Raw genomic sequence first — 12,490 nt, 5'->3', positions numbered from 1 at the left:
CCAAGATGGTTGGTTACCTATACATCTTATATCTTAGGAATCCACTTCTACATATACTTCCCTGAAACACTCTTGCACAGGCACCAGGAGAGATATAAAAAATGATCATAGTACTATTTTTCATAATAGCAGATAATGGAAACAACAGAAATATCAATTTATAAAAGAACAGATAGATTGTAATATATTAACACAATGTAGTATTACTTAGCTGTGAAAATGAACTACAAAAGTTTCCATTCTGCCTCCGAGGAGCTTGAGATGCTAATGTTAGCCTGTTAAGCTTCACAGTAAAATCTGCTGCACCTGGTGACTTGGGCGAGCTCCACACTTGCAACACAGACCCAGGAGTACAATGAAAGTGGCTTTGGAAAACTGTAGAATAGAGCTGCTATTCAATTTACACAACTCAGTCGCAGAGTGGAGAAATCCATGAATTGAAAATTACCATCTCACATACATACTGCAGTGGAAACACACACATGCACAAATCTCTATATAAATATATCTCTAACATCAACAGTCTTCACAGAGACTTGGCCTTGTGAGAATCTAGAGCCTCGGAATTTGCTTGTGACCATAAGTCAAACTCTTCATTCGTTTTCACAAAAACCTATTCACTATGCTTAGCATGCTTATAAAAGTTGTCCCATAGAAAGAGTTTCTATCATGCAATCTGCATCATCACAATAGCTCCCTGAAGCCACAAACACATTCAAATGCTGAGAAGTTATTTCCTTCAGGTCTGCTTTCAACCACATTGTTTTCTTCAATCACTTACAAAGGTATTTCCTCCCTCCTTTCTTGTTGAAATAAATACACATTCTACAAACCCTTTTTTTTTTTTTTAAGACAGGGTGTGTTGCTCTGTCTCACAGGCTGGAGTGCAGTGGTGCAATCTTGGCTCACTGAAACCTCTGCCTCCCCGGCTCAAGTGATCCTCCCACCTCAGCCTCCGCAGTAGCTGCAACCACAGGTGCATGCCACCATTCCCGGCTAATTTTTTTTTTTTTTTTTTTGCTGTTGTTGTTTGTTTTGTAGAGATGGGGTTTTGCCTTGTTGCCCAGGCTGATCTCAAACTCTTGAGCTCAAGCGATCCACCTGCTTCAGCCTCCTGAAGTGCTGGGATTACAGATGTCAGTCACCAAGCCCAACCTACAAATTTTTTTCTAAGAGATAATCTTGTCAATTTTGGTAACCCTATTACCACATCAGACTGTCCAATCAACCATACATTAATCCATTGACCTAACTTTGTTCATCTTCCCATTTGCCTATCACTTTTTCATAAACATATTATTCTGTCTGCAAATTAACTTTTATTTTCCCGAATTCTGGTACATTTTACAGATTTCTTGTCTTTAATCCTCCTCTCTCTCCCTCACCATTCCCAAGTAACCTGACAGCATTATGGAACACTATATTCCTGTGTCTTTAAATACATACTATCCTGCTTTATTTTCTTTTCTGTTCTGTTCTTTCTTTTTTTTTTTTCTTTTGAGATAGGGTCTTGCTCTGTGGTCTAGCCTGGAGTGCAGTGGTATGATCACAGCCTACTTCCCAGGCTCAAGTGATCCTCCCACCTCAGCCTCCAAAGCAGCTGGGATCACAGGCAGTGCCACCATGCTCAGTTAATTTATTTTATTTTTTGTAGAGATAGGGTCTATTTGCCCAGGCTGGTCTCAAACTTCTGGGCCCAAGTGATCCTTCTACCTCCACCTCTTAAAGTGCTAGGACTATAGGCATGAGCCATGGTGCCCAGCCCCTTCTTGCTTTAAATTCTCTTCCAATCTTATTTGGCGAGGGAATACCTACTTACTCTGTAATCTTTTATTCAGATGTTTTCTTCCTGGTAGATTGTTTGCAATCTAGTTCTTCCCCTTCCTTTATCAATGTCTTTTGCAACGTGACTTTGAACTCCTCTAACCAGGAGGTACAGTCTATTTCCACATCCCTTAAATCTGAGCTGGTCTGTGAATTTCATTGGTCTATATGTTGTAGAAGTGATTGTTCTGAGGCCAGGTCTTGAGCAGCCTTGCATACTTACACTTATTCTCTTGAATGAGTGATCCACATGGCTCAGTTGCCATAAATAAGTCTTGGCTAGCCTGCTGGAGAAGTGAGTTGCCCTAGCCACATCCAGTCAATCACCAGACATGGGAGTGAAGCATCTGAGACTATTCAGCCCCAGCCAAACTGTCAGCAGACTACAGAGCAAACCTAGCTAAGATCAGCCAAGCTGAGTCCAAATCAGTAGAGGTCCCCAACTCACCCACAGGCTCATGATCAATAACACATGCTTATTATTTTAAGTCACTGAGTTATGGGGCTATTTGTTATATAGCAGCAAGTGATACTCTCTTTACTGATCCTGTTCAATAGCTACAACATATTTCTAGTATAGCCCTTATAACACTACAGTTTTTTTGGTATTTCTCTTCCACAAACACAGAACTCCTTGGGAACAGGCGCAATTTTTGTTTTGTATCTCAGAATCTATATAGTGCCTGCTGACTTTTTAATAGATGAGTGTCAGAAAAATGTCAATGATTAATTAGTTAATTAAGGATTACAATGTTGCCTAAGCCAAGGGACTCTTTTGGAGGCAGACAAACCCGGGTTTGAATCTCAACTGTATTTCCTATGTTACTTCAGATAATTTGGTTAACCTTGATGAGTCTTGTGTGGTCATCTCTAAATTAGACTGGAATAATATACATTCTACAAGATTGTGGTGATTATATATATAAAACCATGTATAAATATCTCTCACCTGACACAGAATGGATATCCAACAGATAAGAATTAAATGATAAAATGCATGTAAAGCATTTAATATAGGACTTGGCTTCTAGTTGCTCAATAAATGATAGCTCTATTCATATGATCATGATCATCACCATCATCTTTGTTGTCACTTCTTGTAGCAGAAACTGTAGGTGCTCTATCCTCATCTCATTGGCAGTTATCATCATTGTGCAAGTTGACCTGATGGTGGCTTTCAAAAGCAAATATCTGGGACTCTGCCTGAGGGCTTCCTCTGGCTGCTGGAGTTTTCTTGGTCTACATGTATGGCACGTTACAAATACCAGGGAGTTGATACTCCACACCTCCACCTAAGGGAGCAGCCCTTAGTTGAGATAGATGGGAGAAGATAGCTAAATACCCTAATTTCCATGCCCTTGGTTGGGATAAATCCAAGTTATGTTCTATGCTGTATCCCAAAGTTACCTAATGTGATTGTACCCCTCTTGATCACAGAAATGATAAGGCACCTTTTCTGTCTTCCTTCTTTCCTCTGCCTCACATCCACACTACCCTACAAATGTATGCTGGCATCACCTCTGAATAAACACCACTCCATTTTTTTTGTTTCACTCTCTGCTTCTGGAGAAATCAACCTAAGGCACCATTACTCTTTCTAGTTTATGTTAGTCTTGTTGCTTCAGAATCCAATAATTTCTTAAGGAACTTTGACTTCCATTTGAAAGGCCTAGCCTTTTAATGATCTCTCTAGCTAATCAAAGAGTTTTATCTAGTCCAGTGGATGACAAGACTAATCACAGAATGGGGTATGTCATCTTTAGGTCTTCTTTGTTTTCATCCTGGCTCAATTCTCTAAGTATATGAGGAAAGGGTTAACTTGTGCACCGGAGGTAGCTCTTTGCTTATGCTGATGGGCACCTGGAAACATCGTATTGATTTTGGCCAAGTCAGAGGTGAAATGTAGTACCTAGTGATTTATAAGGTGCTGTGAAAAGTCTAAAACCCCACCAGCATTCTGTACCAGCTTGTCTATGCTGTTTATCAAAATTGTACTGATTGATGGTTTGCACCTGTTTACTTCTTAACAAAGCTTGCTTTTAGCTACCTGAGCTGTGTGGTACAAAATATCCCTCAGTAAGCTTGAGCCTTGGCTCTCCTGTGAACTTGTAGAGTCTCATGAGACTTTTTAATTATCCAGCTCTGTATAATTGCTGCACTGGGTCTGTTTTCTAACGACCAAAAGCTTTACAGAAGGATCTGGGGTGGAGGAAGGAAGAATTCTTACACCATACAAGTTTAGAACCATTTCAGACAGTTATGAATATTGGAAAGCAAGCTGCACTTTGCTGAGATCTTAAAATACCATTCAGTTGAGCTATCATGAATAACTCTTCTGAGCACAGACTTTAGGGTTGTCCACCCTCCAACAGTAGTGGTTGGCTTCTCGCAAATTTGGACCTACAAGGTCATCGCATACATTTCTTTTCCTCCCTTCCCTCCCCTATGGACATTGCACAATGGTTACATAATATAAGATGTGAAACCCTCACTGCACAGAGTATAAGTTTCTCTGGTAACCGTTGCTTGAATCCATATATTCTCATCTTTTTAAAGCAGCAATTTGAAATTGGATTTTAATTTTCCCTTCAACATTCCATCTATGAATAACCCAGTATAAAAGTTTTAGTCTTGAAGTTATGCTTGACTGACTTAAGCCACTAGTCCTTAAAAATCTCTTATTTCTCATCTAGAAGGACACCCTTCCCACAGGCTGTCTCTCAGTGGCTTGAGCAACAATGTTCTTAGAAGTCAGGAGCCATCCAGGAAGCAGGAGAAGAGCTACAAACACATCTGGAATGCTCAAGTCTCTGAGTGTTACAAGATAACCCACCTAGAATATGAGATTTTGGGCAGAATTTTCTTTATTTTCACAATTTGACATCAACACCCTCTAAGTTTCAGAAGCAGGCCACAGACATACATATCATAAGCAGTTCTTTGAAATAGTAGAATAAATTACAATCTGACTATTGTGTATTAAAATGCAAATAGACAGCATAGCCTGCATATGGAAATTGGAAATATATTTGGAGCTTCATAAGAGCTTGGGTGGTCATCTATGCCCAAATATCTTTCAGATTCATCCATCTCCAATACCACATCCCTAAGCCAAGTCAGCAGTATCTTTCACATGGGTAAGAGCACCCTGTTTTCAGCTCCTGCGACCCCCATACATACTAGTTGGCTATAATAAAGAAGAATGGCCTTTAAAAAATATAAATTCTTTCATTCACCTCCTAATGATTCTCCAATAACTTCCATCTTTATTAAAATAAAATGAAGACACTTTCCCACATCTAAAGAGCTCTCCAGCTTCATCTCCTACATCCTGCTTCTTCAAAGCCCCTCTCTTAAAGTGATACTGGCCTGGTTTCCAAACCTTGAATATATCCACATGGATCCTGGTTCATGACACATGGATGGTATGATCTTCAAACCCTAGTCGGCTGGATTTTTTCTATCACTCAGTTCTCAGCTCCAACTCTCTAAGTGTGCTGCTCTGACACTCAAACTAAAGTAGTCCCTCATCCCTTATCTCGTTAACCTGCTTATCGTGTTCATAAACATTATCAATGTTGTCAGTTTCCTTTTCATTTATTTACTTACCCTTTCCACTGGAATGACAGCTTCTGTAAGGCCATAGGCTTGCCCTTTTAGTTTCCAGCGCCTACAACAGTTTGCAGGCCTACGGCAGTCACCCAGAGAATACTGTTGAATCAATACAGGCATGTTGCTGTGTTTTTAGTATTGTTTAATTTAAAACGCATTTTAGAAGGACAAAACCATAAGGTAATTTATTCCCCTACCTTTATATGATGGCTGTGGATGAATTAAAGACTCCAGAGGAGTGTGGCTATTTCTTTTCTGCAACTTTTCGTTGGTGCTTGTCAGTCTTCTTCATTTTTTCTCAGTGTTCATTTTAGCAAGAGGTGGAAGCATTTCACCACAGTGTATTTCTGTAACAATACAGTACCAAAATGACTCAGAACCCCACTAACATTATGCTGTGCTTAAAAATAAACATATAGCCACATTTGCTTTACATTCTCCCACATGCAGTGCATTCCTTTTTACTGTTTCTATCATTTTCTCAGGCATGCAGCTACAGATCTGTATATTATTACCGGGACACCTCAGGTAGGATTAGACTCCTCTTAGTACCTTGGCTGCATCTGTACCACAGCATTTTCTCCACTGTGAATAATTATTCTATTACAAATCCATCTCTCCAATAGATGGTGAACCTTGTGGGGCCAGGAACTGTGCCTTTGGTCCCTGAATCTCTGGGGCCTAGCCCACTACCTGGTAATTGTACATTTTCAATACAGTCAATTCTGGATATTTGCAGTAGTTATGATTTATGAAGTTACCACAAACACTAAATTAGCAAATACTGAAGCATTGTTCCTAGGAGAAATAGAGGGTTAGGTTTCTGCAAGTCTCTGGCTCCAATATTTTTGTCAAATAATCAATACATAACTTTTGTTTTATGTGTGTCACTGTTTATACATATTGTTGATTTATTAAGGTGGAACTCACAATCAACAGCACTGTAGCTTATGCCTCAATAAAGATTTTCTAACACACGTGTTTTCTCCATAAGACGCGTGACAGCCTACTGTGCTTAGGAACATGAGACAGCATGTCAGCCCTACACTATGGGGCCGTTTCAAACCATGGAAACACCAACATTAAGCACAAAGATGTAGAAGATATGAGAAGGTGAATCTGTAAATATGAAATCACAAATAATGAGAATCAGCTATATACATATTGGCTGAATCACAGTTATATGCGGATTATACAAATTCCCAACCTTGTTTGTAGTTCAACATACCCTTGCCATTTAAATGAGTAACTAATAAATATTATAGATAGGGTAGAAAAGGACTACATACAGATTTCATATTCTTCATGAAAGACCCAGGAACTGAAAGCAAATATTATTTCTTATATTCTCTGCTGTCCTATTAAAAAGACAAATTCCAGCAATCCTATCAAAATATTAATAACATTCTTTGCAGAAATAGAAAAAGGAATCCTAAAATTCACGCAGAAACACAAAAGACTCCGAATAACTAAAGCAGTCCTGAGCAGAAAGAATAAAACTGGAGGCATTAAAGTACTTGATTTCAGATTATACTACAAAGCTATAGTAACCAAACCAACATGTTACTAGCATGAAAACAGACATGTCAATGAATAGAACAGAATAAAGGTCACGGAAATAAATCTATGCACTTACAGGCAACTAATTTTGCCAAAGGCTCCAAGAACATCCATTGAGGAAAGGACAGTCTGTTTAATAAATGATGCTAGGAAAACCTGATATACATATACAGAAGAATGAAACTAGACCCTTCTCTCTCACTATATGCAAAAATGAACTTAAAGTTGATTAAAGACTTAAATGTAAAACCTAAACTATGAAACTACTAGAAGAAAACATTGAGAAAACATTACAAGACATTGGTCTAGGCAAAGATTTTTGGGGTAAGACCTCAAAAGAATACGCAACAAAAACAAAAGTAGACAAATGGGATTACATCAAGCTAAAAAACTTCTGAACAGCAAAGGAAACAATTGACAAAGTGAAGAGGCAATCTACAGTATGAGAGAAAATATTTGCAAACTATCCATCTGACAAGAGGTTAATAACCAGGATATATTAGAAACTCAAACAACTCAATAGCAAATAATAATCCAATTAAAAATGGATGAAAGACCCAAATAGACCTTTCTCAAAAGAAGACATACAAATGTCCAACAGATGTTTGAAAAAATGCTCAACATCACTAATTATCAGGGAAATGCAAATCAAAACCACAATGAGATATTATCACACTCCAGTTAGAATGGCTATTATCAAAAAGAAAAAAAAATAAATGCTGGCAAGGATGCAGAGAGAGGGAAATACTTGTATGCTGTTGGTGGGAATGTAAAGTAATACAGTCATTACGGAAAACAGCATGGAGGTTTCTCAGAAAACTAAAAATAGAACTACCATACAATCCAGCAATTCTACTGCTGAGTAAATATCAAAAGAAAGGAAATCAATGTATTGAATAGATATCTCCACATCCATGTTTATTTCAGTACTATTCATAATAGCCAAGATATGGAATCAACCTAAGTTTCCATCACTGAAAGAATGGATAAAGAAAATGTGGTGGCCGGGCGCGGTGGCTCACGCTTGTAATCCCAGCACTTTGGGAGGCCGAGGCGGGCGGATCACGAGGTCAGGAGATCGAGACCACGGTGAAACCCCGTCTCTACTAAAAATACAAAAAATTAGCCGGGCGCGGTGGCGGGCGCCTGTAGTCCCAGCTACTCGGAGAGGCTGAGGCAGGAGAATGGCGTGAACCCGGGAGGCGGAGCTTGCAGTGAGCCGAGATCGCGCCACTGCACTCTAGCCTGGGCGACAGAGCGAGACTCCGTCTCAAAAAAAAAAAAAAAAGAAAATGTGGTATATGTATACAATCAAATACTATTCAGTCACAAAAAGAAATTAATTTCTGTCATTGGCAGCAATATGGATGGAACTGCAGGTTATTATGTTAAGTGAAACAAGCCAGGCAAAGAAAATGTTCTCACTCACACATGGGAGCTAAAAAAATGTAGACCTCATGGAGATAGATGGTAGAATTATGGTTTCCAGAGACTGGAAAGTGGGGAGCAAGAGAAATGAAGAGAAGTTGATTAATGAGTATAAAAATACAGTTAGATAGAAGGAATAAGTTCTAATATTTGGGAGTGCTGTAGGAAAATTACAGTTAATAGTAATTTACTGTATATTTCAAAATAACTAGAAGAGAAGAATTGTAATGTTCCCAACACAAAGAAATGGTAAATGTTTGAGGTGATGGATATCTCAATTACCTTGACTTTATTTTTGCATTGTACACCTGTATCAAAACATCACATGTATCCCCAAAATAGGTACAATTATGACATATCTATAAAAAATGAAATCCCAGAGCCCAGGTATTTTCTTCTGCATGATATTAATTATTGCTCCTCCAATTTTCAGACAAGTTCAAAGAAAATTTCCCTGAAAATAATTGTAGGTTAATAGTTTGCCTTGTCCATTATAGGTCAACCTAAATTCCTAGAAAATTGTTCCATTTTTCTCCTTGGATAAGAATAAGAAATACCAGAGATCACGCCACTGCACTCCAGCCTGGGCGACAGAGCGAGACTCCGTCTCAAAAAAAAAAAAAAAAAAAAAAAAGAATAAGAAATACCAGCTTTTATTTCATTATTTGCACCAGTTAACTGCAGGTAAAAAAGGTTCATACTTAGTTCCTCGTGTTTTCTGTAAAAATGCAAGTACTCTGTGAGAGGTACAATGGAGAGATCACACTTTACATGGCTATTTTCCAGTGCATTTGAAAAATGTTTAAGACCCCCTTAGAATATGAATTTATGTTTTAAAGGTGTTGTGAAGATTTTCCAATTAAGTTTACTTCTCAATATTTTAAAATGGTTACTTTTAACATTGATTGACTTGTACTTCATAGAAAGTAATTTGTTGCTAAAATTATCTTCTACTACAAGCCTATAGTAACCAAAACAGCATGGTAGTGGTACCAAAACAGATATAGACCAATGGAACAGAACAGAACCCTCAGAAACAATACCACACATCTACAACCATCTGATCTTTGACAAACCTGACAAAAACAAGAAATGGGGAAAGAATTCCCTATTTAATAAATGGTGCTGGGAAAACTGGCTAGCCATATGTAGAAAACTGGAACTGGATCCCTTCCTTACACCTTATACAAAAATTAATTCAGGATGGATTAAAGACTTACATGTTAGACCTAAAACTATAAAAACCCTAGAAGAAAACCTAGGCATTACCATTCAGGACATAGGCATGGGCAAGGACTTCATGTCTAAAACACCAAAAGCAATGGCAACGAAAGTCAAAATTGACAAATGGGATCTAATTAAACTAAAGAGCTTCTGCACAGCAAAAGAAACTACCAACAGAGTGAACAGGCAACCTACAGAATGGGAGAAAAATTTTGCAATCTACTCATCTGACAAAGGGCTAATATCCACAATCTACAAAGAACTCAAATTTACAAGAAAAAAACAAACAACCCCATCAACAAGTGGGTGAAGGATATGAAGACACTTCTCAAAAGAAGACATTTATGCAGCCAACAGACACACGGAAAAATGCTCATCATCACTGGCCATCAGAGAAATGCAAATCAAAACCATAATGAGATGCCATTTCACACCAGTTAGAATGGCAATCATTAAAAAGTCAGGAAACAACAGGTGCTAGAGAGGATGTGGAGAAATAGGAAAACTTTTACACTGTTGGTGGGACTGTAAACTAGTTCAACCATTGTGGAAGTCAGTGTGGCGATTCCTCAGGGATCTAGAACTAGAAATACCATTTGACTCAGCCATCCCATTACTGGGTATATACCCAAAGGATTATAAATCATGCTGCTATAAAGACACATGCACACGTATGTTTATTGAGGCACTATTCACAATAGCAAAGACTTGGAACCAACCCAAATGTCCAACAATGATAGACAGGATTAAGAAAATGTGGCACATATACACCATGGAATACTATGCAGCCATAAAAAAGGATGAGTTCTTGCCCTTTGTAGGGACATGGATGAAGCTGGAAACCATCATTCTCAGCAAACTATCGCAGGACAAAAAACCAAACACCGCATGTTCTCACTCATAGGTGGAAATTGAACAATGAGAACACTTGGACACAGGAAGGGGAGCATCATACACTGGGGCCTGTTGTGGGGTTGGGGGAGCGGGGAGGGATAGCATTAGGAGATATACCTAATGTAAATGATGAGTTAATGGGTGCAGCACACCAACATGGCACATGTATACATATGTAACAAACCTGCACATTGTGCACATGTACCCTAGAACTTAAAGTACAATAAAATATATATACATATATATAAATAAAAATCAAAGAAAGAACATGCAGTAGCTAAAAAAGAAAATCTTCTCAAAAGCATGCTCTATGTTTTAAACTATTATTGCTAGGATCACTAGGACTTAGTAAAAAGCAATGCCTTACACAGGCAACAATAAATTCTAGAAGGACGGTTCTGATAGTTGCTTTTAAATTAGTTCGAAATAGGCTAAAATATAAGTAGACATAATTTCTTTTCTGCATCTTTTGATACCCTATTCAAATAGTTTAGAGTATCAGCAGACAAGTCCCCTTGTCATGGAATGCAATTTTAAAATTGATATAATCGTGTGGGTCTACTGCATAATAATAAGATAATTCAATATATTTGACAGAAGTAATACTTTGATCCAGAAAAATAAAACCAAATGCATTTTGTAAATTTCTGTATTTTGTTAACATCACTGTATTACATTTTCTATATGATTAACCATTTTGAGTTTATTTTCTAAGGATTTGTACTACTTTTAATTTTCTATTTATGCTACAAATAGCCAAATTAATCAAGTAAATATTAGATATCATAAAATTACTTTAAGACCTTCTCAAATCATCACTAAATCTCTCCTCTCATATTTCTTTCTCTTAAAACATGTCATTAAGAAGACTTTACCCATATATCTCTGCTAAAGCCATATTACCATTACTGACTTTTAAAAAGCAATCTGGGGGCCGGGTGTGGTGGCTCACCCTGTAATCCTAGCATTCTGGAAGGCAGAGGCAAGCTGATCACTTGAGCTCATGAGTTTGAGACCAGCCTGAGCAACATGGCAAAACCCCGTCTCCACAAAAAGTACAAAAATGAGCTGGGTGTGGTGGTGCAGACCTGTAGTCCCAGCTACTTGGAAGGCTGGGGTATGGGGATGGCTTGAGCCTGGGAGGTAGAGGTTGCAGTGAGCTGAGATCACGCCACCGTATTCCAGCCTGGGTGACAGAGCCAGAACTTATCTCAAAAAAAAAAAAAAAAAAGAAATCTGAATGCTGAATGTTTAGTAGACTATGTTCAGATAACAGCTATTCCATTCTGAACATGCTGATAATGCATATTTTAACAAAAGGTACAGATGTCAATTAAATTTAGAATTTGCATTTCCAACCTTCAAGAGGAAGGAGTTGGCTTTGTATCCACAGACTGACTCCACCTTTTACTAGCTGCACGATTTGAGGCAATTTATTATTTCCTGAGATTATTTACTCATCTGAAAGATGGAGATGAATACCATTTTCTAAAAAATGGCCTATGCAGAGTACCTGGCCAATAATGATTAGTAAACAAATTAGCACGCATTTTTTACCAAATACAAAACCATTCCAAGCAGCATTTTAGTCACCAAATTTAGCTCTTCAAGCCAAAAATCAGTGACCTGATATCTGCAAATAATTTAAAAAGAAACAAACAAGCAAACACACAATCCTAAATGTCCTAGCTAAGCATAACTAAGTTTTCACATAAGTTTATGCCATGTCGTTCTGTTTTCTTGTTTTGTTTTGTTTTTGAGACCAAGGACCAAGTCTCACTCTGTTGCCCAGGCTGGAGTGCAGTGGCACCATCTTGGCTCATTGCAACCTCCGCCTCCCAGGTTCAAGTGATTCTCCTACCTCAGCCTCCCGAGTGGCTGGGATTACAGGTGCCCGCCACCACGCCTGGCTAATTTTTGTATTTTTAGTAGAGACAGGGTTCCACCA

General features: G+C 38.2%; 1 protein-coding gene across 2 annotated transcripts in view; it reads right to left on the bottom strand.

Annotated features, from left to right (window-relative positions):
• Window positions 1–12,490, bottom strand: part of PAK5 (p21 (RAC1) activated kinase 5) — a 284,488-nt gene that overhangs the window by 157,449 nt on the left and 114,549 nt on the right. For both annotated transcript variants that reach the window (XM_055266349.2, XM_055266350.2), the window contains exon 2: window positions 5,634–5,783. The gene's annotated coding sequence lies outside the window, so the exon portion shown is untranslated. The remainder of the gene's footprint in view (window positions 1–5,633; window positions 5,784–12,490) is intronic.

The sequence above is a fragment of the Symphalangus syndactylus genome, chromosome 24 (genome assembly GCF_028878055.3).
Source record: "Symphalangus syndactylus isolate Jambi chromosome 24, NHGRI_mSymSyn1-v2.1_pri, whole genome shotgun sequence".
NCBI lineage: Eukaryota > Metazoa > Chordata > Mammalia > Primates > Hylobatidae > Symphalangus > Symphalangus syndactylus.
This window is presented reverse-complemented; position numbering and strand designations above follow the sequence as displayed.